This window comes from Eschrichtius robustus, chromosome 2 (genome assembly GCF_028021215.1).
Source record: "Eschrichtius robustus isolate mEscRob2 chromosome 2, mEscRob2.pri, whole genome shotgun sequence".
NCBI lineage: Eukaryota > Metazoa > Chordata > Mammalia > Artiodactyla > Eschrichtiidae > Eschrichtius > Eschrichtius robustus.
This window is the reverse complement of record NC_090825.1, coordinates 162,799,410-162,823,136: the sequence shown is the minus strand read 5'-3', so window position 1 is coordinate 162,823,136 and position 23,727 is coordinate 162,799,410. Positions and strand designations below refer to the sequence as shown.

Here is a 23,727-nt window from a genome sequence, read left to right as displayed (position 1 = left end):
GAGACTGGGAGCGCCAGCCCCTATGGAGGTGAACATGAGGAAGGAGTCAGAAGCCACACTATGTAGGGAAGTGGTTGAGGTATGGGTCCGTCAATGTTGGGAAAGTCAATCACCAATGAGGCCTGAGTGTCTCTGCACATTCCTGTTGGATATGCTTAAAATGCAAGGCCATGACTGCTCTTTGCTTGGGCTGTTTCTCAGAGCTGTGTTTTAGTGAGCAACGTTGAGGGATGAGATAATGTCTCCTCCCCCACCTCCTACTCACCCCCGACAAAGAGCAGGTTTGCTTACTGCTTGCTATACAGCTGGTCAATTTTCTGAGTTCAGTGTTCCTCAGCTGCAATGCAACACCACTACATGCATGGTGTCTACCTGGGTACCTCTGCATTGCCCCCATTGGGACTTGGTGGCTTGGGGAGCTCATGCTACTTGCTGTGCATGAGTAATAAAATCCTTTGCCTCTGACCCATGAGTCTCTTGTCTTCCGCCAGCATCCATGAAACTGTGGCAAGCTAACTTGTTAGCTTACAACTAGGATAAGATCCCAGACCCTCCCAGCTGGAGGAGGGTTCTTGGGTACCTTGTTGTTCTGTCCTAGCCTCAGACTCTAAAGAGAATGACACTTTCTCAGCTGGTTCTGAAGGTACCTTTTTGCCTTTGGTGATGAACTGTCCTTTAACCTCATAGTCACCTGGCCCCTTCCTGTGACCCTCTGGGTGATTACTCATACATCCAAGAGGTTCTTTAGGGACATAATTCAGGCCAGGTCACTGCCAAATGATGGGCCTCTTTAGACCTCATGCATCTGTCTGCCTAAAAGTTCTCATCAGTATTGACTCCATCTATCTGCCTCCTCACCCCTCAGGGCTGCCAGGCAAAGAAGATCCAGGGGGATAGGAAAAGGATGGAGGGCAGACCATGCAGTTTTGATGCTGTGAATTCTGAGAACTTCTATCACTCAAGCGTTCAACATAGTCATTGCTGAATGTCAACAATGTGAATTGTTTTTTCAGGAATACAAAAAAGAATAAGACAGAGCCACTGAGTGTAGAAGCAAGAAGATTTGGGGTTAGATGACTTAGGTTTTGATCCCTCTAGACCAGCATTTGTGACCTCACGCAAGTTATGTAACCTCTTGGAAAATCAGTTTTCCTCATCTATAAAATGGAGTAATATTAGACTGTGTACACTGGGGGTTGCTTTAATAACATGGAAGAGCATTGATCATGTTGCTGGCCACAAGGTTGCCTCCATCTAAGTTCCCAACTTCTCTTAAAATTCACAGTCACGGGAGATGGAGGAGTAGACATGGGGAGGGGAGGTAGGGCTAGACTCAGATTAAAGGAATAACAGACGAGCCAAGGACCCCAGACAAGGTCCTTGGAAATCAAAGACCTCCCTAACTCTCAGCACTCAATTCTATAATTATTTAGATGCCACCCAGAATGTAGATAAAACACTTAGTGATAGCCTTAAACTTAATGAATGCTTTACTGTTTTAATCACTATATCACACGTTGTTGTTGTTGAGACACTGCCAATAAATCCAAGGTCATGGGTGGCCAAATATTAGAGGGACTCTGTTCCTTGGCCTTATGTGGCACCTCTTGGTTGGCATCTTTGGAAAAAGGTGGAGATAAAGTGAGAGAGTGGATTTTGAGACTTCTCCTGGTGGACCATGGTGACCAGAGTTACTCCAATTCCTGGTGTCGTAAAGTTGGCTATAGCTCCGTGTTTTTTCTTTTTTTTTTAATTGAAGTATAGTTGATTTACAGTATTGTGTTTCAAGTGTAGCTATAGCTCCATTTTGGAGTGGGGCTCTTTTGGGTCTCTGGGGTCCTTGGTCAAAGCCATGCCCACAGCCTCTTGGATGTTCTGTGCCGCCCTGAGCCGTGATTTGATTGCTGTGTCAATCCAGCCGGGGGGCAGGGTTGTGTGCTCACCAGCAAAGTGGGCCTGTCCTTCTGGCTGGCAGAGTTCCTGGGCATAGTCCACATACTGGTAGGGAGTGAAGGAGGCAAAGCCGCCCATGGAGTAGGGGTCCTGGCTCCAATGCTTGACCATGGAATAGGGGCACAGGGCCCGCACCTCCTCCTTGGGGAGGTCATGGACTACTGCCAGGTCGTCCAGGACAATATCAATTGCCCAGGCACATCCATGACAACGAAGAAAGAGGAGTCATCGTCCAGGGTATAGGAGGCCAGGATGACCCCTGTGCCGTTGGGAAAGATGTGGTTGGTGTAGAAGATGAAGCGGAAGGCTGGTTGGTGCTGGACTGCCCCCTAAGATGCCTTTGTGCTCCCAGAAATGCTGCGTGCGGGTCAGGATCACTTTGGTGGCACTGCTGTAGTGGACGGATCGCAGTGCGTCCTCCTTGCCATGGGAGAGAGGTGGCCGGAAACAGAGGAGTCAGGCAGCCTTGGCTGTGGTGGCCACAATCAGGTAATCGGCGGTCAGATGTACCCTGGTCTGCAGAGGGTCAGGCGTTCGGTAGGTGATGTGGACGTGGTCTCCGTATGATTCTACCTCCTCTGCTGGCGAGTGGAGCTGGACTGTCCTGGGCAAGAGGGCAGCATGCAGGGCCTGGGGGAGCTGGTCAAAGCCCCCAGCGATTTCATCGAACCTGAGAGTGAGCAGGCAAGGGAGAGACAGGGAAGCAGGCTGATGGACAAGGCCAGGCAGAGGATGGGCCATTTGGACTGTACAGAGGCTGAGCCCTCTAATGGACCTGCTCTGGCCTGTGTGTTAGGGAGGTAAGCCATTGGCAAAAGGAGGGCATGCCAGGTAAGGTGGCTCTTAGCGCCAGGGAACTAGAGGTAGGTGCCATTTTGGGGCTGACAAATCAGAAAAATGCATTCCCTCTGGGCAGGAACAGTCCCTTGCCAGAGCCTCAGGCTTGAAACGTGGATCATGCCTGGCTCGCAGTCACACACACCCACCGCCCCCCGCCTCCTCAAGTGGTCACCCCACTCGGCCTGCCTTAAGGCCCTCCTCTTCCTTCCATTTTCCCTTTAAGACAATCCCTGGCCTGAATATAAATGGATTTACTCTGAAAAAAATTCTGGGAGGAAGGGAGAAGATGCTATTGGGAAAAGAAGAAGCCCAGGTGCTTAAATAACTGAGCCAGTCCCCTTGGCCACTGAAGGCTTGCAGGGTCTGTTGCCCTCCCGCAAATATCTGTAGCCTTTTTTTTTTTTTTGCAGGAATTGGGTGACAGAACCCTGAGGGAGAGTGAATCCCGGTCTATTTTATCTCTGTAGCCCCAGACCATCCTGACAGCGACCAGGGGTTCGGTGGTTGGGGTCTGGAGTTAGCACCCCTGATACATCTTCCTGGGATGAAAGACAGTGAGGCCCCTTGTAAGGACCCTCATCTCTGTAACCAGAGAGCAGGTGAGACCCAGAGCAAAGGCAGATCTGTAGCTTCCTGATGTGACTGCCTCCTAGCCAGAGGTTCTTAAAGTGGGGGTCCTAGACAGAAAGACAGGAAGCAGCAGCAGACCTTGAAACATGTCAGAAATGCCATGTTCTCAGGTCCTAGCCCAGATCTACTGAATCAGAGACTCAGGTTGGGGCTCAACCTTCTGTGTTTAACAAGACCCCTAGTGATTCTGAAGCTCATTGGAGTTTGGGAACCCCTGCTTTCCCCTCTTCCCCATTTCTTTTGGGATTTTTCCACCTGATTTATCTAAACTTTCTTTCCACCACTGTCCTGGTTTGTAACTGGCTAACCCATGCCCATTTTCCCATTGCTCCACCCCATTTCCCACTGGGGCTCCTGGAAGAGGGAGATGATGGCGTGCAGGGTCTCCAAGAAGGCCTCGTAGTAGCCAGCATCTGCATTCGGCAGCTCCCCAGTCAACCGCACGGCCCCCCGGCTCAGGTTCCCCACCTAAATCAGGTATCCCTGCAACCAGCCGACCACGTGCAGGGAGAGAAGGCAGGGGAGTCAGATTGTCTGGAAGCCAACATGAGAACCCTTGCTTTGCATCCAGGGACAGGGAGAAACAGAATTGGACAGAGTGGAATGGCCAGACCATTCAGCCGGGCCCCTGGGGGCTGCCATGGGTCTACTTGTACTAGGCTCTGACAGTCTCCAAATGCTCTCCTTTGTCCTAATAACAGGAAAAGAGCTAACTTTCAGTGCTACTTCCCACATACACACCCTCTGATGAGCCCTTCACTTGTATGAGCCTCATACAATCCTAAGAGGTAGCTTATCACCCCTGTTTTACAGGTGGGGGAAGTGAGGCCCAGTCTTCCTGTCAACTGCAAGTATGTTGGGCCGCTTACACTGATCTGGAGGAATCTAGGTACTGAGTAATTTTTCTCACCCTGCCCTCATCCCCCACCATCACACTGTGGTCCTGGCTAGCCCACCAGCAACTGACCCTGAAGTTTTCCCTTTGGAAGTGCCCACTGAGGATTGTGCCTGTGCTTCACCCCTGCTCCTTTCTCCCAAGCAAGGCCAGAGTTCACACAACAGAACTGGCCAGGAGGGCTTCACCTGTTAGGGTGACCAACTGTTCAGCTTGCCGAGGGCTGAGGGGTGTCCAGGGATGATCTGGTACCCTTGTCACCAGTGCAGCAGCCCTGGAGGCTGGGCACTCGGGGGGGCAGTCCTGACAGGGACTGCCAGGATGACAGGGCATGGCTGGTCTTGCCTTAACCTGGGCAAAAACCTCTATCAAACATGCATGTTTAAACCAGAGACAAGGTGGCAGGGCCCCACCATCCCAGGAAAAGCAACATCATGAAGTTCCTGGAGACACGCTTCAAGATCTGCAGTGTAGACAGCCAGAACCCAGAGAGGGTGGTAGGTTCCCTACCTCTGTGCACGGGGTGTGTGGAAGGTGGGGGGTAGGGGTGGGCAACTGAGAATCTCCTCTAGCTTGACTTATTCTCCAAGCCCTGTACCTCTACTCCCTTTTTCCTTCCCTCCTCCCCTGTTTCCCTTCCCCCCTTCCTTCCCCTCCCTCCCACCACCATTGTCCTCCAGGAGCTTACATTCCAGCAGGGGAAGCAGACCATAAACAAATTAAACAAGTAAAATATTCAATACAGTGTGATAAGTGTCAGGGTGGAAAATATTGCAGGGAAAGGAAGATGGGAGGGTGCCAGATGGGAGGAACCTCAGTTCAAAGTGGACATTTGAGCCATGACCTGAAGAAGGTTGAGGGGCAAGCCATGTGATATCTGCAGGAAGAGCATTCCAGGCAGAGGGAACGGCCAATGCCAAGGCCTTGCGGGTGTGCTTGGCTGAGTAAGAAACAGCAAGAGGTTGGAGTCGGTGGGTGGGGAAGGAGCCCCTCTCCATCTTGGGCAGCCCTGAGCCACAGGCGGGAGGATGTGAAGCAGGGTCTGTGCACAGGCTCCCTCTGGCTGCCTGCTGGGCAGGGTGGGTCAAGGGTTAACATGTTTCTCCTGCTACAAGCTGGAAAGAAGGTGGGTAGTCCTGCCATGGTTTCCATAGATTGTGACAGGGTGGGCTGTGGGCAGCAGGAAGCGGGTCCCAGGACTGACCTTGGTGGAGAAGGAGTCGTACTTCTCCAGCACCTGGCTGCAGCTACTGCTTTTCAGCTCCTCCACCACCTGGGCATGGAGGAAGGAGTGAGAACCAAACTCCACCCCACACGGGCACTCACCTCCGCCTGGTCCAGCCCCCCATGCTCCCACTCCCTCACTCATGCTTCTACTTGTGTGTACGTCCAAGGTTGGTTTATATATGTTCTCTCCTGGGTTCAAGGACTTTGTCCCACAACTAGTCTGAATGTCCCGAAGGTGGAAACTTAACTATTGGACAGATTACAGGGCTGTAAAGTTAGGGGCCAGAGCTCCCCCACCAACCTGGCAGTTACAGAGGTGGGAAGTCTGCCTCCTTGTTGCTGTTGGACACATTTCTGTAGGCCTACGAGGCCACTGTGAATAGTATTGACAAAGCGGGAAACCTGGCGCCACCGTGGCCGAGTGAGGCTGGGCGGGGTCGGAGAGTTTGGTATGTTCACACTCCCCGGCAGTGATTCTAGGAAAAGCTGTTCTGCCGTCTTCCACTCCTCATTTGCCCTGACTTGATAGCCCAGCAGACGCGGGTAGGCCTGTGCCTCCCCCATGCGCTGTGCACCCCGTTGACCAGCACCCAGCTCTGGTTGTTGGAGGCGCGGAACTTACTGAGCTTTAGCCCAGACTTCCTGATGAGCTCATGAGAGAGCCTGGGGTGCGAATCAGAGGCAGCTCAGCAGGGACAAGGAAACCGCCAGCCCTCCCTGCTACAGGGGCTCTGCTCTTTGCTCCCCACAGATTTATTGGGGCTACTGGCCTCTATCCAAAGACAGAACTACAGGCCCCCTTGTCGCTACACTAATGGCGGCAGGGCCACGAGGGAACAGGGCCACCATTCTTGTGACCACATCACACCAGGCTTGTCCTCCGTTTTGGCCACGATCTCTCTCATTTTGTCTGAGACGTCTGGCCTCAAGGTCCAGGAGGTTGCATGAAGAGCAGTGTCTTATCTAACCTGGAGGCCATGTGCATCCTTCCCAAGCCTCCAGGAAGCATCCTCCACCACCCTGCATTCTCCCCGGAGCAGGGCCCCCCTTCAGGATCACCCTCCATGAGGTCACCTGGTGCTGGTTTCTGGTCCCAGGGCTCCCACCAGACACCACACCCTCCTCGATGGACACTCCCATTATTCCCATTGTTAGCAAACCTAGCAGGCCACTTTTGACTTTTCAAGGTGCTCTCCCATCCTAATTATCTTTTGGGATCCTCCACATCGGCTTCTAAGCAGGCAGGGCAGGTGCCATTATGCACAGTATATACATTAAAACATTGAGGCTGTGAGTTGGGGCAGACCCAGCCCTGCTGACTTCCAGGAAAGGATGGCCACTCATTGCTATTTGTCTTGACCTTGGTATTGACTGCTGTTCTAATTGTGTGTTCTAACTGTGTGTTTTTTGTCTTCTTAGATTCTGTCTATTTGATATTCATTAATCACAGGGCTGAACCACGTCTCTCCTGCGTGTCAGCTTGCCTAGAGCTCTCCTTTCAGTGTGCAGACTGGCTGATCCAAGGCCATGTTCCCACCCACACACCAAGTAAATATCTCCCCTGCCCTAACTCACCCAGGACCAGGTACCAGGCAACTAGAGACCACTCCTACAGCCCAGAGCCCACTGTAATTATTCAAACCAGCCAAACCTAAGCTGTTTACTCTGTCCCACGTTGCCTTTCCGTGAGAAACTCCAATAAAGGCCAAGGTCTGTGCCTTCTCTTTGCTCCTGTCTTCTGCCTCCTGACCATCCCAATGTATCCTCTGTGTGGTGTGGTTTGTCCCCTTCTCTCTGGAAATGTAAGTAATAAATTCTTTCAGTGGCATTAACCTCTCCATGGCTACTCATCACCTCCATAAACTAAAATCCCGAGAGTACAAATGAGACAACTGCCCACACCCCAGCCTTCCCTACCCACTCCCACTTTTCCCGACCGTACCTGTGGTTGGCGGGAATCCTCATGGCTCCCAGCTCCACATACCATTGTGCTCCAGGCACTCTGTGCGTCTCTATTCTGCCACCCACACATGCCCTGAGGCCTCCAGGACAGTCACCTAGAAAGACAGCACTTTCCTGACCTCAGTGAGGCTGGACACATCCCCTCCTAGCAGGCCTAGCTCCCACAGCCCTCCTGCCTCTTCCCCAGGTCTCCCTTTGTTATACAGTCAGGCCACCCAGTTCTTCTAGCCCTTCTACCCCCACCTAGAGCCCTAGACCCAGTCCCCTGCCCCAGCTCTCTGAGGCTGTCCACTTCCCTCTCTCCCACGTTCCCCATGCAGGACCCTCCCACACCCTATCATGTACCTGGTGGCCAGCGTCCTGTAGGGTCTTGGCAGCGGTGAGCCCTGCCCTGCCCGCCCAATCACCACTATCTGTTTCCTTTCTGCCGTCGGCCCCAGCCCGTCTTGGGCCAGCCGCACCATCTCTTCATACTGGGGGTCCTCAAAGCACTTGACAAGCCGGCTGTTGAAGGCCTGGGTACCCAGGCTCAGCACAGACAGGAGGGTGAGGGCCAGCCGGCCTGTGCACATGGCTGTGGAGATGTCAAGCAAATGACTGAGGACCAAGAAGTCCTGCTGGTCTCAACACTTGCTTTGAGGAGTGGTTATATCGCTAGACCTGTGATGCAGCATCCCGGCACTCCCATTCCCTTCCTTCCCTACTAGAGGGTGTCTTAGTCACCAGGACTGCCAAGCTGCCCCCAGCGCCCCAGATGGTCAGCACTGCCGCCTTGCCGCCCCCGCTCAAGGAATGATGCAGGATGGAGCCCTGCCCAGGGTGCTTGCCCTTGGCCATCTGGACTGCCATCCATGAGGCCAAGCCCTCGGTCCAATGAGGGACAGGTGAGGTGGACCTGTCCACCACATTGGGTGCCCCATTTCCCCCTTGGAGTTGATAGAATGTTTGTTGCAGCGAAAAGACCTAACTCACTGGCTGTGGAAGGATAGGGTGAGGATAGAGAGTATAAAGGCGTCATTTAATAATGTTAACAGTTTCTGAGATGTGCATGGCAGTGTACCAGCTTACCAAGCCCCAGAGAGACATCGTGAGGCCGTTTCCCAGAGATGGCCAAGGCTCACTGAAGTTAAAGAGTTTGCCCAACTGTGAGCCTGCATTTCCACACCTGCCTTGGACAGGGTTCCATTCATTCTGGCTCATACATTCCCTCTAGGAGCCTATGAAAGGTGTGTGTTTTGTGACTGTCATTTTCTTATTGTTGTCCTTGTTGAAATTATTATCTGTGTTCTGGGCTGAATTGTACCTCCCCACCAAGTCATGTGTTGAAATCTTAACCCCTGGTACCTCAGAATGTGACTGCATTTGGAGACAGGGCCTTTAATGAGGTGATGAAGTTAAAATGAGGCTGTTAAGGTGGACCCTATGCAGTCTGACTAGTGTCCTTGTAAGAAGAGGACATTTTGACACACAGAGAGACACCAGGGATGTGGGCACAGAGCAAAGGCCATGTGAAGACACAGGGAGAAGGCAGTGATGTACGAGGCAAGGAGAGAGGCCTCAGGGGGAACCAACTCTGCTGACACCTTGATCTTGGACTTCCAGCCTCCAGAACTGTGAGAAATTTCTGTTGCTTCTGCCACCCAGTCTGTAGTATTTTGTTGTTGCAGCCTGAGCAGACTAATACAGTTTGTGACCGAGTTTCCCTCTGTATCTTTCCCTAGAGTAGGGAGAAGTGAGGGTTTGGTTCTGGCTGTCAGGTCAGACTCACCACCATATACCTTTAAAAATGTGCATTCATTTTTGTTTATAAGAATCCACGCGAGGGCTTCCCTGGTGGTGCAGTGGTTGAGAATCTGCCTGCTGATGCAGGGGACACGGGTTCGAGCCCTGGTCTGGGAGGATCCCACATGCCGCGGAGCAACTGGGCCCGTGAGCCACAACTGCTGAGCCTGCGCGTCTGGAGCCCGTGACCCGCAACGGGAGGGGCCGCGATAGTGAGAGGCCCGCGCACCGCGATGAAGAGTGGCCCCCGCTTGCCGCAACTAGAGAAAGCCCTCGCACAGAAACGAAGACCGAACACAGCCAAAAATAAAGAAAAGAATCCACGCGAGCAATGTGTGGATGTATCCTTGATTCCAATCTCAGGATTTATGTTTAATTCGGGCCACCTTTCCCCCTTCATTTGTGATGGTATAGTGAAGTTACAGAAAAAGAAAACATAGAGGGACAAATCGTTTGTACCCCCACTGCCTCACTCTCCCACCCGGTTCCACTTATCACCATCAACAGTTTTCTGCGATTCCTTCTATTCCTGCACAGAGTAAGATGTGAGGCAGTTGCTCAATCTCCTATCTTCTCCATTTTGGACCAGAAATCAATCCCTTTTGCATATAGCTTGGCTCATGGTGGGCACTTGACATATTCGTGGAATGCAGGAGTGGACGGACGGTCAGATGGACAGACAAATGGATGAAAAAATGGGTAGACAAATAAATGAGCAGATGGGTGGACAGAGGAAAGAAAGGATACATGGACAAACGCTTTGGGGCTTCCTACAATGCCTCCCTCTGCCCTCTGCATTTCATTGCAGATTTCAAGCTTGGGGGCAGTGCTCAGCCCAGACTCTCTGTCCTTTAGTCTACCGGTCTAAAGGTTGACTCTATTTGCCCTGCCTCTCCCACTCTCCTGAGGGCCTCCTGTGCTTCTTCAGCCTCCCTCTGAGAACCCATGTGTGTGACTTTATAATTTCTTTTACTTCTAATTTCTTTCACTTTATAATTTCTTTTACGCACATACATTTCAGAATTCAGCCTTCCTCCACCCTCAGCCATCCACATTTTCTTCAAGGAACAAGAGTGGGGCTTATCCCTTCTCCCTTCCTTGAGGTGAGAAATGGAATCTGACCCATCCTGAAGTCATAAGCTTTGTCTCTTTGTCTCCTTACCCCTTGTGATATTTATATTTTAACCACAGAGCTGTATTGCTGGAAAACAGTGTTTAATATTGTAAGCAATTACAGCATCTTGCTCAGCCATTAAGAAACAAGAAGATGCACAGCTGGGTCTTCTAGGAAACACAAGTTCTTTGAGTGGAGGAAATTTGCGTGGAGTTACTCACACTTTCCCATCCGCTGCTTGGCCCTGGAAAGTCAGTCCCTTTGGGCAGAGGGCTCCTCCCCAGCTAAAGAGGAGAGCAGAACAACACATCTTTGAGCTAAAGGAGCTGCCCAAATTATCCAGCTGAGCTCTTGATTTCACCCAGCAGAAACCAGACCAGGGAATCTGTGCTGGCCCTGGTGCCACAGAGGTATTCATTATTTGCCAAGGTAAGTTGACACCAGACCCACAGCCCTCAATCCACTCTTTACCCTCCTGAACTAATCAACCACTGCCTTAAAGATCTGCTGCATCTTGTCTCTGGGGTGGAGACACCACTGAGCAGCCCGGATGCCTGCCTGAGAGCCAGAGACCAGGTCTGCCTTGTCCACTCCAGTGAGGCCCCACACCTGGCACAGCTATAGCTCCACTGTGACTATTTGCTGTATAAATGAATAAATGTAAGTGAGGTGTTGATAAACGGAATATTGCCTGCCATATCAGTGAACAAAGGATGTCACAGTCATCAGTGAATGCAGGCCTCCAACGTGAGCTGGTGAGCCCTGAGGAAACTCAGGAAGGAAAGCATACCTGCCATCTAGCAGCCATCAGACTGCAGCCACTCCCTAGGATGAGCCCTGAGGAAACTCAGGATGTGAAAACACAGGATACTGGCCCCAGATAGCTGAGGCGCATATCAAAGGAATGATTTCAGTGAGCCCAGACTCTTGCATCTTCCCATATATAGAAAAGCGCTAAATTCCTTAACTTGGGATATCTGGTTTTCTTTAATTAACAATAATCTTTTGATGGTCAGACTACCTGCCATTTCACTGCAAGACTTCTATATACCCTGGCTCTCCCCCTCACCTTCTCGGGGCAGTTCTCTCAGGGTTACTTGAGATGCTGCCTCACGGGCTTGAAGTCCTAAAAATTCCCACCAAATAAAACATAACTCTCAGCTTTTAGGTTGTGACTATTTTTTTAGTCGACAATGTAGGTATGGAAACCACCCATCCTAGGTCTTTAAGAAATGTTTTCCCTTTGTCCCCTCCAACATACATGTGTCAGATGATATGTTTCCATTATTGGTTTGGAAAGTAGAGTCACCCTAGGCCCCGGGGCAGGGCAGCAGGGGAGGCCCAGCTTAGAGCCCTGGCCTGGCAGGATAGCTGTGGGTACTCACAGACTCTCAGCATGGTTCTCGGGTCCCCAGGAGAGAGCTCACTGCCCCCAGGCTGGTCCCCCTGGGGCTCAGGTCTGTCTGAGATGTGGGCAGAGTTAGGAGCTGTATTATCTCCTGCCTTGAACTTCCCAGCTCCCACCCTTTTAATTGCCTCAGCTCTAGGGCCTGAGGGAGGTGCTGGAGAGGGGGAGGCTGAAGGGGGGATAAGCAGGCAGAATCCAGTGCTCTCCTCTTCTCCACCTGCCGCCAGACCTGCTTCTCCTTGCCTCTCCCTACCTGGATTGAGTGAACACTTGCCCCTTCAGTTTCCTTGGCTAGAAACCCTGAAGTAGATTTGAGTCCTCCTTCTCCGGGGTCTTCACCTCCAGGTTTCCAGCCCCCTCAGCTCTGCCTCCCCAGGGCCTCTCACTAGCCCCCCACAACTTCTTTGCTAAGGCTCCCTCCCCAAACTGGCCAAGACACCCTCTCCACATCCCTTACAATGGTCACTGCCTCAGGCTCTCCCCTTCTCTACCTTGGCTACCACCAGAAGGACAGTTCTAAATGCAAGTCAGGTTATGGCAACCCCTTAATTTAACCCTGCCCAACGCCTGGTACACTTTGCCTTTATTTCTACTAAAGCTCTAATTTTGCATGATTATGCCTTTATCTATTCGGCTGGCGTGTGAACTATGTGATATCAGGGCGCTTGCAGTTCTTTATCTAGGATGCCTAGTGAAGCGTGGGTATGCAGTGGTGCTCAAAGAGTGCTTTAGCAGTGAATGCGGGAACGAGGTGTGGGGCTGTGTGCCCGTCTCGGCCAGCAGCGAGGCCAGAGGATGATTGCATACCACTTCTCTGAATTCAGGCAGTGCTCTTGCTCTTTTCACCTCTACTTAGACTTGGATCCTCCCACAAGGGCTTCCTGGTCACCCCCTACTGCTGTGCTTCAGGATTTTCAGGTTAGATTTCCCTACCTGGGGTTTAACTCTGGTTGCGAGCCCTGCGCTTCCTCCTCTTCTGGGTTCCCAGTGTATTTTTGTTTTCCGTGCACACCTCCCACTTCTGGGACTCAAGTCTGCTACAGTTCCTGTAGTCCTCTTGTTCTGAGAACTGTCACCCTCTTCTGTCCCACCCTTTGCTGAGTGGTGGGGATTGGGGGTTGCCCAGGATGCGGTGGAGTACAAAGGCCAGGTGCAGCCCAGGCTGGAGAGAAAGGGTGGGATCTGACTGGGTAGAAAGTGGTAGTAAATGTGTCAGCACCCGCTCCTGGCACACCTTGCTCTCTGCTCTCTGAGACAAAGAGCCATGGAAGGGGGCCTCAAGCTTGGCAGTGCTTAGCAATGTACTAGCCAAGCTGTTCGGCAGGGATGCTGGCATCCTGTTTCAGACCTTTCTAATCACCTCCCAAAGTGCCCCAACTCTGCCCCAACTCTCATGCACAGTTACCAAAGGAGACAAATCTACAAAGTGCTGGAGATCTTTGGAGACAGGCATAGTGTCAGCCAGGGGTGAGGGTAAGCCTCTTATTCTGATGGATCTTATTCATTTGTTGATTCATTTATTACTCATTCATTCAGCACGTCTTTACTGAACACCCTACTAAAGTGCCTGGGATCCCTTAGGAAAAAAAACACACAGGACTTCCACTAGAGGATATGCAAATGAACAGGCATCATCATTAGTCATCAGGGAAATGTAGATTAAAACCCCAGTGAGATTCCTCTTAACATCCATTAGCCATTAGAGATGGATGGGATTAAAAGACTGACAGTAGGAAGTACTGGCCAGCATGTGGAGCAACTGGAACTCTCATATGGCGTTGGTGGGTGTGTAACTTGGTACAATCACTTTGGAAAACCATTTGTCACTATCTACTAATGCTACATATATGTATACCCTATGATCTGGAAATTCCACTCCCTTAGTATATATCCACAAATGAGTGCATATGTCCACCAAAGACACAGACAGGAATGTTCATAATGGCCCCAAACTCAAAATCACATAGATAAACGATATATATAAAGTATATATTCATACAACACTACCCAGCAGAAAAAAAGCAATTAAGCAAAGAAAACAAAACTAATTACTGATAACACTTCTCAACCAACATGGGTAAATGTCACAGGCATAAAGTTGAGCAAAAGAAACATACTATATTATTTCATGCATGATGTTTAAAAACATGCAGAACTAACCACTGGGGATAAAAGTAGCAGTAGGGATTACCTCTTGAGGGTATTGACTGGAAAGGAGCACTTCTAGGGTGATGGAAATGTTTTATATTGTCATCTGAGTAGTTGTCACTCAAGTGTATGAATATACACAACCTCATCAATTAAGATATCTGCACTATGCTATATATAAATTATACCCTATTAAAAATTTAAAAACAAATTCTAAATCATAAAAAAGTACCCACGTGCTAAAATTAAAATTGCTTTTTTCTAAGTTATAAAAAGGGAGGAAGGAGATAACAGTGGAGGAGAGAGAAAATAAACAGAACTATGAATAGTATGTCAGGTGGCAAAAAGCATTCCGGAGAAAGATAGGAGGGCACAGGGCATGAGGGGATCTGGGGAGGGCTGGAGCCCAGAGGGAAAGGGGGAGCAGGCAGTCCGGCGTGAGGCTGGTGGGGATTCAGGCTGATATCTGCTGAGAACCCCCCTGTCCCACAGCCCACCTGCACCACTTCTTGGACCCGATTAAGGCTTTAGAAACCCTAAGTACTGACATGCGAAATTCTCAGTAAAACATTGCCAAACTGCAATAGAAGAGAGTACAACAAAATTCTGATTTTTGTTTATGTTTAAAAAATATCCACTATTGAACTGTTGGGGAACCCTCATCCTTTTTGGGGGGGTGCCCCCGTGTTGCCAGGGCCCAGGGTGTAGGTATGACATCACTCCTGCTAATCCAGCTCTGATGTTAATTCACTCACTCCCCACCATACACTTGGAGGCCGGTCCTCTTACTACTGCTGTTTCCCCATGAGGAAGCCAAGGCTCACGAGAAGGAGTCAGGGACTTCCTGAGGCCTGATCATATTTGCATGCATGTGTCTGAGCTAAGGGTGAGTCCAGCTCTGCCCGGCTTCTGAGTATGCCCTGAGCTGTGCTTCCTGGGAGGAACTCTTGCAGGTCTAGACTGAAAAAAATGTGACCAACATCTGACTCAAGCCCTGGTACTTCATTGACAGAACGGGTGTGCACACAGACACCACACAGAGGAACACACCAGAGACCCAGCAAGCAGATTAGCTCTCAAGGGTGGGCAGTGCTGGGGCAGGGCTGCCGCAGAACCCCAGTCCTGAGAGGTGGACACCCCTTCAAGGTGGTGGGGACCAGGCTTCCCAGGTGTGTCTTAGGACCCATGTTCCTAGAACTGGGACCTGCCTATGTGGGCTAGGGCTGCCAGCTTCCCAGGTCCTTGTACCTTGGTTGCTGAGTGAGCTCTGCTTGCGGGTTCCCCCAGCCCCTGCCTCATCAGGCATCCTGGACCTGTTCTCCAATTTACTCAGAGCCAGAAGAGAGGAGGGTCTTCAGGATGCCTGAATATGAAGACATTGGTCAAGGGAGGGTTTAGCAAGACCTCAGACCTGTGCTGGGGGAATGTGTCCTGGGAGAGTCAGTCCTGGAGAGGGGCCTGTGCTGGGAGAGTCTATCCTGGGGGAGCCTTACTGGGGGGCCTGTGTTGGGGGACTCTGTTCTTGAGGGGGCTGTGCTGGGAGGGCCTTTCCTACTTGCCATCTGCTGGGATGAGACAGAGCTCAGGGAAGGGGCCCCTCGAAGGGTGGGTTGAAGATGATTTGTTCCATAGTCCCCTGGGGATTAACCTGCTCACTGAGGGTAGGGCCGGTGGAGGCTGGGAGGAGACACGAGCAGGTCATGGAGGATCCAGGAACTAGAAGGAGCAAGACATTGAGACAGGGAGGGTGAGACCCTGGGTAGGTGCCCTGCCTGCAGTCCTACAGGGCCTGTCCCTGGCCTTCACTCCCTGCCCTTTGCCCTCCTCTTTTTGCACCTGCCCAGCTCCTCCTCCACACCCATGGCTTGGGGTGTGAGAGCCCTCTGGAGCCCGGCCTGCTCATGCTCTCTGCATCCCACACAGTAGATTATCACTGAGCCCTGCCCTTGTGTCCTCCTCTCGGCACAGGTGTCAAGTAGAGTGAAACAGACATGGTGGGTGGGCTATGTGGGCCTTGCACCTCCCCACTCTCCTCGGCAAGCATAATGCAGAACCTCACAAACTGCATGGAGGCCTTTGAAGGGGTGGGGCATGCAGGGTAGGGAGAGGGGAGAAAGAACATGGAACCAGGAGGAGGGGGTGGCACACACACAAACCCTGACTTTGTACAGCTCCAGACCCAGCCGCCTCACCCCCATGGAGGCTGACTCACCCACAAGTCATGCAGAGCCTGCCCCTGAGACACGTCCTCCTCTGCCTGCATCAGCTCCCAGGAGAAAGGGAGACAGACTGTCCTTGGGGCCACCCCAAGACCATCTTACCCTTTTGAGAAGATGAAATGACAGGATGCAGGGAGAGGCATCCCTCCTTTGGTCACAGATGTCCCATCCCACCCCAGCCCTTGTACCAGCTCACCAAGAAGCCAGTCCCAGGGAAGGGTGCTGGTCCAGATGGAAGAGGACCAGGCCTCAGGTCAGGGGGAGGTGAACACACTCTCTTCAGGGGTGGCAGGCTGGTTAGAGGAGGGGTTACTTACAGGGTCTGCCAAGTTCATCCTGAAAGGCTGTGCTGTGAGAGAAGGTGAGGGGCCACATGCCCAAGAGCCTGCCTAGAGGTAGGGCACGTGCACAAGGTCAGGGCTTGAGCCTAGCCATCAGCATCTGGGAGAGTGGGCGGAGTTCAGAGTCCAGGGCAAGGATGTACCCACTGTGCTCCTGTCCCCTTGTGGCTGGGCTTCCTGGTCTCACTTCCTCCTGCTTTTCAGATCTCCACTGACAGGCCCTGCTGGAGTACGAGGAGAAAAGGGTGGGATTTCAGGGCTGTTAGCCAAAACCAAATGCTAAGGCTTGTTTTCCTTCCCTCAGCAGACGTCTAGGAAGAAGTCCTTCTGATGCAACAGGAGCATGTGCAAGAGCGTACCAATCAATGACCCAGCAGGACCAGCCACCTGAGGCTGGGTGGGTGGGGCCGACCCTTGGTTTCTACCTCTCACCACCTCCCTCCACCTAGCTCCTGTGCTCATTTCCCAAAAAATCCTGCCGGGAGTAGGTTGGGGTGACCTGGGGTGGTCCCATGCATGGCTTATCTCTCCATCTTGAAACCTGGTCTTCCTTCTCTCAAGAACTGCACATGGAGGAAAAGTTCTGGTTTGACCAGCAGCCTTTAGGTGCCCCTTGGAGGGATGAGGGAGCACAGTGGAAGGTCCACAAGTTGAGTGGTGCCTGTGGCCCAGACTGCACTCTGCCCTTGCCTGTGTGTCTCCAAGCTGCTCTCTTCCTCCTGGAAACCCATTTCTCCCACCCTTTCACCCCACCTGCACGTCTGGGGTCAGTGTTGTCCTCCCCATGATGGGTGGGGGGGTGGAGGAGGTGGCTGGAGCACCTGCCCGCTGTCTTTCTTGGCTCTCTGCCTGGGTCTGCTGTGTGTTTGGCTCATCACACATGTCCAGCCTGTTGTTTCTGAACCCCACTTTGCCCTGACATGAGACGATTCATGTCCCCCACAATCTGAACTTCTATTGAAAGCTGCCAATGAACTATCATTGCCTATGAACCAGCTTATATATTTGGCACAGGTTTTCTACTTGCTCAGTGAGGTTTATCCTGGCTCCATGGATCCTAAAATTCCATCTGTCCCATGTAGAGTGGCGCTCCTGACCCTGAGGTGCTCAGAAGCAAGGCTGTGCCTCTGTCCCATGAGGTGCCCTGTGCACAGGGATGCAGCACGGTGGGGAAGGCTGGGAGAGGGAGATGGAGGGATGGGGAAGTGAAGGAGAAGGGCGCAGGGAGGGAGGGCTAGAGGGAGGGAGGAAGAGAGTTAGGAAAGGAGAGAGGGAAGGAGGGGGGGGACAGGGGGAGGGAGGGTCAGAGGGGAGGGAGGAAGCGAGGAAATGAGAAGGGAGGGAAGGGAAAAAGAAGGGAGGGAAAGAGGGAAACAAATGGCAAGATGGATGCCAAGTACTTTCCAAATTTGGACACATGGGGTCAAAGAGCAGGCACATAACAGCGTTTATTAAATCACTGAAAAGAACAAGAAAATAATCCCTGCCTTCGAGTAGTTCCTGTTTGCATACAGTAAATAGCTGTACTGAACAGTAACTCCACTATTCACATTCCTTCATTTTTGTCACTCTCAAATATGCCTGTGTACCTGTGGCGTACAGGCCCCGAGTATACGGTGGTGAATAAGGCAGGCAAACATCAGGAGTCCTACGGAATTTGCAATCTAAGGACAGACAAAATAAAAGAGTAAAATGTACCTTCCATTGTTAGGTGATGATAGTGCCAAGGGTTAAAAAAGCAAAGGAGGGGACAAGAAGTGATGGGGTGGTTCCAATTTTAGGTGAAGTAGCGATCCTGGGTGGCTATCTGGAGCGTGTGGTGGAGGTGTATGTAGTGGAGATGCAGAGTGTTGGAGGTGTGTGTGGGCGGATGGTGGAGGAGGTGTGTATAGTAGAGCTGTGTGTGGTGGAGGTACGTGTGATGGAGTTGTGCATAGTGGAGAGGTGTGGTAGTGGAGGTGTTGTTTGTGGTACTGGGGTGCCCGTGCAACAAGCATCCTTCCTGCTGCCTCTGGTGGTGGTCCCATCCTGAATCAGTGACCTATGGCGCTGCCTGTCCAAGCCTGAGATGAACCCGAGGCCGTTTTTCCCACCTTCCTGCCTGCTGCTCCAGTGGTCAGTTTTCTCCCCGGGCTCGCCCCAGGCTCGTCCACCTTCAGGACACCTGGCCTGATGGGGTCCGTATTGATTCTAAGCCTTAGGACTGCCAGAGGGATCTTTTCAAATATGTCAGATACGGGCCCACTCTGCTTGTCTCCCTAACCCCATGCCTCTTCATTTTGATGAGAGGAAAAGCCGAGGGCCTACAGAGCCCTCCAAGTGCCCACCAAGCTCTGCCCCTATTACTCTTCCACCTGGCCATACTCTTTTCCCCTTTTGCCTTCGGCTTCAAGCACGCTGGCCTCCTGCAGGTCACTGACTAGCTCAGGCTGGCTCCAGCCTAATCCTTTGAATGAGCTGTTTTCTTTGCCTGGAATGGTCTTCCCTAGGTTTCTCAGTGACCCTCACCTTCTACAGTCTTTGCTTAAATCCTACCTTCCCAGTCATACCTTCTATGACCACACACCTGCCCCACTCGTCACCTGCCTCCTGCTTTATTTTCTCCGTAATACTTATCTTCTAATAGCCTATATATTTATAGTCTCCCTCTACAGAAAATGGAAACTCCACAAGTTCAGGGAATGCCATTTTGGTCACTGCTGTGTCCCAGTTCTTGACCCATAGTAAGCGCTCAATAAATATCTATTGAGTGGGGAGCTCTAAATATTCATTAAATTTGAGACAGCAGAGTAGCTTTTTTTTTTTTTTTTTCAGAAACTTCAGGACAGAGGGAGCTGAGCTGTGGGGACCTTCCCATTTCTCAAGGACCTTCCCCACCTGGGACTCTCCTCCAGCAGGAGGCGGCACTGCAGTTGCTCCAGTTTGGCCCATCCATCTCTGGCCAGGCTGCTGGTGCCCCCTTGGAATTACCAAAACACAAGGTGTTCAGCATGCAGTGTCCCCCTTTCCCATCACAGGGCCCCCTCCTTGGAGCCCAGGCACTTGAGTATCTCTGGTTCTTAATTAGCAGTTCTGTTTGGCTAGGTGTGGGTGGTGAAGAGAGGGGACAGTAGGTGGTTATATCTCTCAGGTGAGCAGGGCTAGTATTGTCTCCCCATTGTGTGCTTGAGTGTGGATGTAAGTCTACATTGCTAGAGGCAATTATTGTGTATTTTGTGTTGAATGAAGAGATGGCAGGCTCTGTCTGCGTGATGGTATGTGGGAGTGTATGTGGAGCCACTGTGGAGGTGATTATGTTTGTGGGTGTCTCATGTTTACACCCCGGGGGCCTGTGCCTCCCTTTAATCTCTAAGACTGTATGTGGGTCATGGGACATACACATGAGTGCACAAGTATAGGATGCACCACCCTAAATTCTGCTGTATGAGCCCAGAGTTTTGGAGATTTGTCCGGACCACAGAGAACTCCAGGCAAAGGAGAGTCGCTCCCTCTCCTTCTGTAACAGGGAAGAGACAAATCTGACTACATGTTGGATCTGTTTCTTTTACTAGAGGTTAAAACCTTTGCTTTCTGCTGCTTTTGTTCACTGAAAGGATACTGTCTGTACATAATGGCCTGCCTCGGGGAACCTTGCCCCTCTGCCTGAATGTTAAACCAGAGTGCCTTTGTTCAGGGAAGCATCCTGACCCTGTCCACCTGTGGATGGCTGCAAGAAAGAAGAAATTAACACATCCCCTCTGAGGCTGGCCATTCCAGGGGACATTTGCAAAACTTAATGGCCTTTTTACTTTACTTCCTCATCTCCTCCCCCTCTCTGTTCTATAAAAGAAACTGGTATCCAAACCCCAATAAGATGGTTCTTTTGAGACATTAGTCTGCCATCCTCTCAGTCTGCCAGCTTTCTGAATAAAGTCGTATTCCTTGCCTCAACACCTCGTCTCTGATTTATTGGCCTGTCATGCCTCGAGCAGAGCGAGCTTGGACTCAGTAACAATCCCAACCTGTCTTTCTCTCTTTCTCATCATATAACATGCAGATGTATTCTATTTACAACTAACGTACGAAGATAAAAAGGTGGGAAATTAGCACACTAGGTGATTATTCAGTTTATCAGTTAGTTTAGTTATTGTCTCTTGGACAAAGTAGTTTAGATCAACACTCGTAAAATATTGCAACACCATTCAGTTTTGAAATCAATTTGAACTGAAGAGTCATAATCTTTTAATGAATGAATGACTGAATGGATTTATTTATTTTTATCTCATCCAGAAACACACTCACAGACACACTCAGAATGTTTTTTTGAAATTGAGGTATAATTGACATATAACATTTTATTCATATCAGGCATACAATGTAATGATTCAATATTTGTATTATTACAAAATGATCACCACAATAAGTCTAGTCAACATCCATCACCAAACATAGTTACACATTTTTTTTCTTGTGATGAGAACATTTAAGATCTACTCTTTTAGCAACTTTCAAATATACAATGCAGTATTGTTAACTACAGTCACTGTGTAGTGTTGTACATTACATCCTCATGGCTTGTTTATCTTATAAGTGGAAGTTTGTACCTTTTGACCACCTTCACCCATTTTACCCACCCCTCACTGCTTGCGTCTCGCTACCACCAATCTGTTCTTTGTACCTATGAGTTCAGGTTTTTTTTTTTTTAATTAATTTTTAAAGATTTTATATATATTCTCAGCTATCTTTTAAATAAAATAAAATGGAGTACAATTGAGTAGAAAATATTAGAGTGACCACCCTTAAAACTAAGTATTTTATATTTTATTTATTTATTTGTGGAACTTTTGTTTCAGTTAAAAATTTGGATGTAGTTGGGTATATAGGTACATCAATGGACAGGTACCTCTTGGGTACTGGGTAAAGATGTAAGAAATATTTCTTCTTTCACTGGGTGATGATAAAAAATTTGAAAGCTAGTGAGGCTATTCTAATATTCCTTAAGTATAATATATCCTAAATACACATATTTATGAAGAATATATATTGTGCCTACATTAATCACTTTTGGAATTTGCAGTCTATTGGATGGGCCTCCTCTGACTAGCCTGTCTATGATAGGCCTTAGTCTGCTCCCAACTCACCCTGTACCTCCCTTGCCTCACATTTGTCACTTTGCGAGGCTGGTGGTCATCAGAGGTCCCCTTTACCCACCAGACTTCAGTGTTGGGGGATGAAGCAAACCCAGGTTTGGTATTTAGAGAATCTGGTATCAGAACAAGAGCTAAACCGAGATCCAGATAGATTTCATAGTGTCCTACACTTCCCAAAACCCAAAACTAAGCACCAACTGGGAAGTTTTCTCAGGCTAGTTGTTTATTGCTGAAATTGGATTCCAAATTTCTCTCTTATGACCAAACCTCTGTATGTTTTACTAAAGAATAGCAACACCGTCCCAATTTTATGGGAAGAACCTGACAACATAGCTTTCAAGGCCTTAAAGGAGAGTTTGATGATCTCACCTGTCCCTTAGGCAGCCCAATTATCAGATTCCCTTTTACCTTTTTGTCTTTGAAAAGGAAGGGAATGCCCTTGGAGTATTCATCCAACAATACGGGGACTACCAGCAACCTATAGGGTATTATAAGCCAGCAACTGGACCCAGTGGCACAGGGACACCCCCCCTTGCCTTAGTGCCATTACGGGTACTGCCATTTTGGTTAAGACCACTGAGAAAATCATTGTGGGATCCCCTTTAACCACTTTTGTATCTCATGTAGTAGAAGCTCTCTAGAATCCTCATCACAGTCAACACTTCTCAGTCAGCTGCCTCACCTCCTGTGAAGTCCTTTTGTTAACGCTCTTTACGTAACTCTTTTATGTTCTAATATCCTTACCCATGCTACTCTCCTCCCTCCATCTGATGTCCCTCCTGACTGTTTAATGCTGATGGATCACTTTCTGATTCCTCATGATGATTTGCAGAAAATTTCTTTGAGTAACACTGACTTCTTCTCACTGTTCACTGATGGTTCCTATTTAGAAGGTGACAATGGTAAATATTGTGCTGGATATACAGTTGCAACTCCTTTTGATGTTGTTGAGGCAGCATCTTTACCATGGCTACTTCAGTCCAACAGGCTGAGTTAGAGGCTCTTACACAGGCTTGTACTTTAGTCAAGGACAAAACCGCCAATGTTATACTGATAGTAGACATGCTTTCTGTGTAGCTCATGATTTTGGAATGTTGTGAAAGCAGTGTGGCTTCCTTTCTTCCAGTGAAAATAAAATTTATAATGGTCCCCATGTTCAGGAATTATTAGATGCAATATTTTAACCTGCCACTTTATTATTAAGATTCTGGGGCATTCTAAACTTGACTTTCTGGAAGCTAAGGGAAATCACCTTGCTGACATTTTGGCAAGGAATGCTGCCCTTAAAGGGACCAACAGCAGCCAAACCTCCGTCATGGGCCAAAGGAATATTTTCCCAAATGATAACTTAGAAAAACTGGCTAGAGAAACTTAACAATTGGCCTCAGGAAGGACAAAACAAGATTGGAAATTCAACAAAATTGTTGATTTGATAAAAGAGAAAACTCTGGTTCAGACCACATAATAACCCCTTCCTACCAGAGACTCTAAAATTCCCACTCCTCACCACTGTACATGCATTAAACCACTGGTCTACTGACAAAATGATAGCATTCATGAGTCAATGTTGGTGGGGAAAAATGAGCAAGGCCACAAAAAAGTGCCTACCACACTGCCCCACTTACATAAAGTACAACCCAGGGAAGCCTATTCATACTGCTCCAGGACATTTTATTTGATTTATTTATTTTAAAATACTTTTTTGATATGGACCATTTTTAAAGTCTTTATTGAATTTTGTTACAACATTGCTTCTGTTTTATGTTTTTTGGCCACGAGGCATGTGGGATCTTAGCTTCCTGATCAGGGATCAAACCTGCACCCCCTGCACTGGAAGTCGAAGTCTTAACCACTGGACCGCCAGGGAAGTACCTGATCCAGGACATCTTAATTGGCCCAATGGACAATTCAAGGTCTGGCAAATGGATTTCATTCAACTTCCTTCATCTCATGGATATAAATATGTTTTAGTCATGGTCTGTGTGTTTTCACACTGGACTGAAGCTTTCTCTTGGAGACGACTGCCTCTTCTGTGGCTAAATTCCATCAGGAAAAAATTATCCTTACCTCGGAAACTCC

The 23,727-nt window shown here is 49.6% G+C and overlaps 1 pseudogene; it reads right to left on the bottom strand.

Annotated features, from left to right (window-relative positions):
* Positions 1 to 1,794: 1,794 nt before the first annotated feature.
* On the bottom strand, positions 1,795 to 6,109 carry LOC137759009 (L-amino-acid oxidase-like; annotated as a pseudogene).
* Between the last annotated feature and the right edge of the window lie 17,618 nt (positions 6,110 to 23,727).